The sequence below is a fragment of the Lygodium microphyllum genome, chromosome 3 (assembly GCF_053477565.2).
Source record: "Lygodium microphyllum isolate KBCC chromosome 3, Lygodium_microphyllum_v1.1.10, whole genome shotgun sequence".
In the NCBI taxonomy this organism is placed as follows: domain Eukaryota; kingdom Viridiplantae; phylum Streptophyta; class Polypodiopsida; order Schizaeales; family Lygodiaceae; genus Lygodium; species Lygodium microphyllum.
The window spans coordinates 20,154,404-20,160,637 of record NC_141137.1 but is presented as its reverse complement, the minus strand read 5'-3'; positions in this window follow the sequence as shown (position 1 = coordinate 20,160,637).

Here is a 6,234-nt window from a genome sequence, read left to right as displayed (position 1 = left end):
TCATCCCATTTCCTCATTAGTCTACACATAGAGATGAGGAGCCTCTTAGATTGATTCATGTTGATCTTTGCGGGTCGAGATCCATTGCTGCCTTGAACGGTGCGATGTACTTCTTTTTTTATAGTGGATGATCATTCTCGATACATGTGGGTGTACTTCCTCAAGCATAAGTCAGATGGTTTCACATATTTTTCTACTTGGGTGCTGCTGGTTCAGACTGGTCGTCGTGTTAGGTGCATGAGGAGTGATAGCGGTGGTGAGTTCATCTCCCACGAGTTTTTTTAGTTTCTACAGAAGTATGGCATTTCTCGCGAGCTCACCTCTACCAACTCCCCCTCTTAGAATGGAGTCGTAGAGCATAGGAACTGCACAGTCATGGAAATGGCACACTCTATGCTGTCACAGCAGAGATTCCTGAGCGCCTTTGGGTTGAGGCTGTTAACACTTCGGTGTATATCCTCAATCGGTGCTCGACTGTGGCTCTTCCTCAGAAGATCCCATATGAGGCATTTTTTGGCTCTCGGCCTATGATTTTCCATTTCAGAGTCTTCGGGTGTCGTGCGTACACACACGCGCGTGATGTCAAGATAGATAATCTTACCACTTTGGATCAGACACGGCCAGTGGCCACGCCTCTTGATTCTACTGTCTACTTGTCGAATGATACCCTAGGACAGCCCTTCGATGCACACACCTATCATTCTGTTGTAGGAAAAATTCTTTGGTTAATTTACACTAGGCACAATTTAGCTTACTTAGTTAGCATACTCAGTCAATATTTCACAGCACCTAGGATGTCACATTGGATTGCATGTCTTCGTGTGTTGCGTTATTTGCGATGTACTTTTTCTTATGGCTTGACATATGGTTATGGTTTATATTTGTAGGGGTACACTGATTCTGATTGGACAGGAGATCCTGACACCCGGCGTTCCCATGGCGGCTACCTCTTTGCCTTGGGCACGACTCCCATTTCTTGGTCCAGTCGTAAGTAAGAGACGGTGGCGGCTTCCATGGCCGAGGCTGAGTACTGGGCGCTCTTCGATGGCACCACCGATGCCATCTATCTGAGGAGTTTACTGGCGGCGCTTTATTTTCCATGTGACTCTCCCACAATTGTCTACTGCGACAACCAGAGTGCCATTGCCCAGGCAATCCGATCATCACACCTCGGATACGACATGTGGGAGTCCACTTCCACGATTCCAGAGAGCAGTTTGAGCTAGGCACTATTTGCCTAGAGTTTGTGCATTCATTAGATAATTTTACAGATATCTTGACCAAAGCGGTCAATTAGCTGGTTCTTCAATACCTGCTACCCAGGATCGACTTGGATACACCCTTCCCTACTTCTTCAGCTTGACGGGGAGAGGGTGCTTCCCTCTTGCTTTTCTTTCCAATTTGAGAGGGGGCAGCTTCTACTCTTGATCGTGACAGTGATGATGCTTACAGCTTTTAGACATTACATTTACTTATTCTTTTGTATTGTATTATGGGCATTTGTAACTTCATCCGCATTGTTAGGATGACCTGATTGTAAAAGGGCACTGGGACAAGTGAACAATTTCCTTGCGAGGGCACTGTCCCAGTGGCACCATTGCATAGCATATTGCATGAGCATGACATCTTGCATCTCCCTTTGCATTACCCCATACATTGGGATTCTGTCCTAGTGGCATCATTGCATAGCATATTGCATGAGCATGACATCTTGCATCTCCCTGCATTACCCTATACATTGGGATTCTGTTCATATAAACATGCATTTGTGCGTATTTATCTCTTTTCGGTCTTTTGGAGTGGTCGACTCTAGGATCTACCATATTTGTAGCATAACATATGGCAGTTCTCCTAACGGCAGTTTCCCTACCCTTGCTTGCTTACTTGTTTTGCTTGTCTTGCTAAGCCCACCATACTCTTTTTTGCATTTCCACATATTCACCACATGATTGCACACTTGTTCTCATCCTTATGCACTTATCCTAGTCAGTGTGAGGGATTGGTCTGCTAGTTTTGTGCTTGACTTGGGTTTAAAACTCTCTTTAGCTTTTCCTATATATCACTTAATCGGCCGCTGCCCCTATATTACTTATGTATTTTTAAAACATTAAAAAAAGTCCATTAATTCCATCTGCCTTTTTAGGACTTGGTAGGCCCTTGGGCAGTTGCCGTGCACCCTTGGTTCGATGCCCTGGCCTCTCTGGGGTGATCACTTGGGCTCCCTTGGTAAGGTAGCCATCGCCTTTGTAGTCTTGGTAGGCCACAAGGTAGCCAACATGCACCCTTTTGTTCGATGCCTTGGCTAGTTTGGGGTGGGACACCTTGGGGTAAATCAAAATTTAGGCTGCCCTACTTTTCTCGCTCTATTTTGGGCCTGATAGAGGGTGTTGTGCTAAGAATTGCTCTTAGCCACTTAAACAGTCCCAAAACATGCTTATTTTAGGCTTATTTTAGCCAAAATCCTAAAATGGGGAGCGGATTGAGAGAGTTAAGTGGGAGAGGATCTAGAACCCTAATTTTCTATAAATTGGCAGCCAGTCCTTCACTCTTTCCTCAATCTCATTTTTGTAGGTTTCAGGTGTTATCAGCTTGTTGCCCACATCCCATTCGCGGAGGACATCTCAGCCCTTGCTGTCCATCACTGTTCCCTATAGTCTGGCGCATGTTTTCAATCCTCCACATGCTAATTGCTACTGTTTCTGCCTGGTGACTGAGTGCTGATCATCTGCACTGCTGTCGCACAACTTGCCACGTCAGAAAAGTGTTGCGTTTACAGGCCCTAGTTGCCGCCTTGACAGTTTTCTCTCTCTTGCTACAGTCACTGCAGTTTTTCTCTCTCCTGTAGGCTGTCCTGCCTATGTTTTTATTCTTTCTCTCTTGTAGGCTATTGTGCCTGCGTTTTTAGTCTTTCTCTCACCTGTTGCCTGCGTTTTTAGTCTCTCTCTTCTCACTGATGTCTACATCCAATCTAGCTTCTCACTGTTGTGTTTACTGGTGTTCGACATCCGGAGGCTGCCTTGCTACGATTCGGGATTTGTTCTTAGTACGTTTCTATTTATGCTTCTGTGTTAGGGTATTTTCTTTACAGTCCCAACCTTTAATGTTGCAACAATGAAGTTTTACCTTATATGGTCGTAGGCTTTATCCCTGTCCATGTTTTTAAGATGAAGTTTTCTTCTCTTTTCAAAGCCAAATCAATTGAAATAATTATGTCAATGATGATATTGTGAATAGGCCTCCCATGTCTAAACCCATATTGATCTATGTGTACTATTTTGGGCACTAGGAATTTGATTTTGCATGCAATTGCCTTTGTTACAATCTTGTCCACCAGCCTGATCTAGTCTTGCAACTTGCCATGCATTACCTTTTTGGTGGTTATTTCACATGTAATATTGATTATTATTGCTATTAGCAATAATATGCTGCATGTCCACCAAGTAATGGGTAAGACATTGTGAATCCCATGCAACCTTCTCCTCCTTTTGCATGGTGTAGGTAGCATGTGACCTATCAAGCTCTCCTCTTGTCATGTTGGAATTGCCCATGATCAAGGTGGGGAGATGCGATAATCTCCAAGATTTTGATTCTTCACTTTGCTGCTAGAGGGATTCAAAGCATACATTGAGATAATCTCCAATTCCTCGAAGGCTACAACAATCATGCATCTGTCTTCGTCCTTCCACCTGAAGTCTGGTTGTTAGACATCCTTCATAAGCAATAGAGTTTTCTTCTTGGCCTTTGCAACAAGGAGCAGTGAAGCATTGGTAATTCATTCATTCTCCTCTTCCTTAGCAACTCAATTGCAAACCTTCTTTTTCTTGCCTATGCAAAGTCCTTGAACATTCCAGCTTACTAAGGAAGTCTTGATAGAGTCATTTCCCTCTACCTCAATTAGGTTCCAGTCCAGTTTTTCCAAGAGTCTTCTTTGTCTCTTTAATACATGTAAAATAAAATGATAAAGTTTTTATACTACATTTTTTTTCCTTTGACCTTCATTACATTACATGATATTCCTTTTCTAGCACAACCATATGTTAGCTTCTATACGACACCATCTTGTTGAAAAAGTGAAGTATCACTTTTTAAAGTTAATAGGAGAACATTGTCAAAACCCCTTTCCCTTCACTATCATGAATATCCATATACCATAAATGGACAAAATTACCACCAATGCCATCAATGATTTAGGACTCCTTTTTGGATATACTATCTTTCTTTACCATTGAAGAGCCCTACAAAGAGAAAATGATATCAAATAGAAGTGGATTTATCACATAGACAATGAGATTTCTAGGCAAGAGAATTTTTTGGATTTTTATGCAAAATGAAAATAAGATGAAGATGCTCCAAAGGGGACTTCATAAAATAAATATCAGAACTTTCGATATGAAGTGTGGTATGAGATCATGCCATAAATCAATGCAGTTATATAGCAAATCTCATTGACCTTGTTAGCCCTAAGTTAAAACATTTGATTTATTCTACATGTAGGTTTTTATATAAGGATCATACTCTAGAATCTCATGGACCCTGTTAGCCCTAAGTTAACATTTGATTCCAGAAACTTTGCAGTGGTTTTGGCCATGATGTCAAATCCTTTTTAATAGTAAGATTTCACTATGGTCTTGATCATATGGTTAAGCAATTAACGAAAATAGGAGCTTAAGTATAGTATGGAATAGATTCAAAGTAAATGTGGTTATGCAATAAATCCCATGGAATACTTTGACCCTAAGTTAACATTGGATTTATTCTCCATGTAAGTCTTCCATGGAGAAAATTACTCTAGAAACATCTCTTTTGGGATTGTTTACACGTGGCCCCAGTGTGAAAGGAGGTTAAAAGACAAAAGTACCCATAGGTGAATGCCTTCCTTTAACAAGAGTTTCCTATACGATGGGTTTGGAATTCTACTAGAAAAATTTGGACAAAGCAAACAAAGAGTGATGTTTGTGGTCATTATTTTTTTGTACCACTGTTTGCAAGTGAGCTCTATTACTTGAGAATGATTCTCACATTAAGCAAGGCATTAGGGCCAAAAACCTTTTAAAATGACACTTGTAAGAAAATGATTAAATTGCTAATTAGAGGAGGTTTAGAAGAAAAAACCCTCCAAATTCGGTTGCTTGGATGTGATTAATGAGAGAATATATGATTCATTTAAGAGGTCGGGTATTAAATATCTTCAATCTTTAATGGACATTAAGTGTCACCTTTTCAGTCTTATTCTCTAGGAAATGGCAAAATCTTGTATTTTTGAATTTTTGCACCAAAAGACGCCGCTTCTTTATGTTCCTCGACGTTCATTTTTTGCACCTCTCTTTCCCGTGGTTTTTATTTCCTTCTCTGTGATATTGTTGTCCCATTTAGGGTTCCCTACCAAAATGTTTATCGGTATCTCTTCTAGCAATACAAGCGTAGCCCCACCACGCAAGTATAAAATTACTATTCAGTTAGATCCTGTCTATTAATCTTGGAGGAGTATACACCATCGAGCATTGTTGGACAAGGATGAAGCTAACAGGTTGCGATTACAAGGAAAGAAGCATGTAGACTTATGGATGGATGGAAATATTTATCCTTCGGACCCTTCTACAAGTAAGCATCCTCCCTTTTACAATATTCACAACTTCATAAGGTATGTTGGAGATGGTTGTGATGGGATGCTTGGCTATTGCATGAGGTTATATTCTGCATCTTTTACATTTACAGAACAAATGCATGAAACGAAGGAAGCATTAACATTGGTACAAAAAACTATTTTTGAGCTAATAGACAAGGTTGATAATCTAGAAAACTCTAATTAGTCATTGTAAGAAAAATTATTGCACTTGAAAGAAACTCCAATAGGATTTAGACAAAGAAAAAGACCACTTAAAAATATAATGGACTTGTGTAATCGGGTGAAAAAAAGGAGACTAAATCTTGCAAAAAGATGTGTCTCTAATATTTCAGGTATTAATTTTCGAGAGAAGATGAGAAGATTAAGCTTATTAAAGAAACCATGACAAAGAAGGACATTGTAAGGATTCTTAAATTATCTGAAAATGTAGACTTAAGAAGCCAATCTCTAAAAGAGTTAGTGAAAGATTTAAAAGGAACAGTTAAACTAGATGAAATAGTGAAGACATGTGATAGTATGGGTATCAGTCGTAAAGGTTATTGTGCTCTCTCTAAATTGTGGTTTACAAATCTTAAATGTCATAGAATAAGTGCATTTGGTTTGCCTCG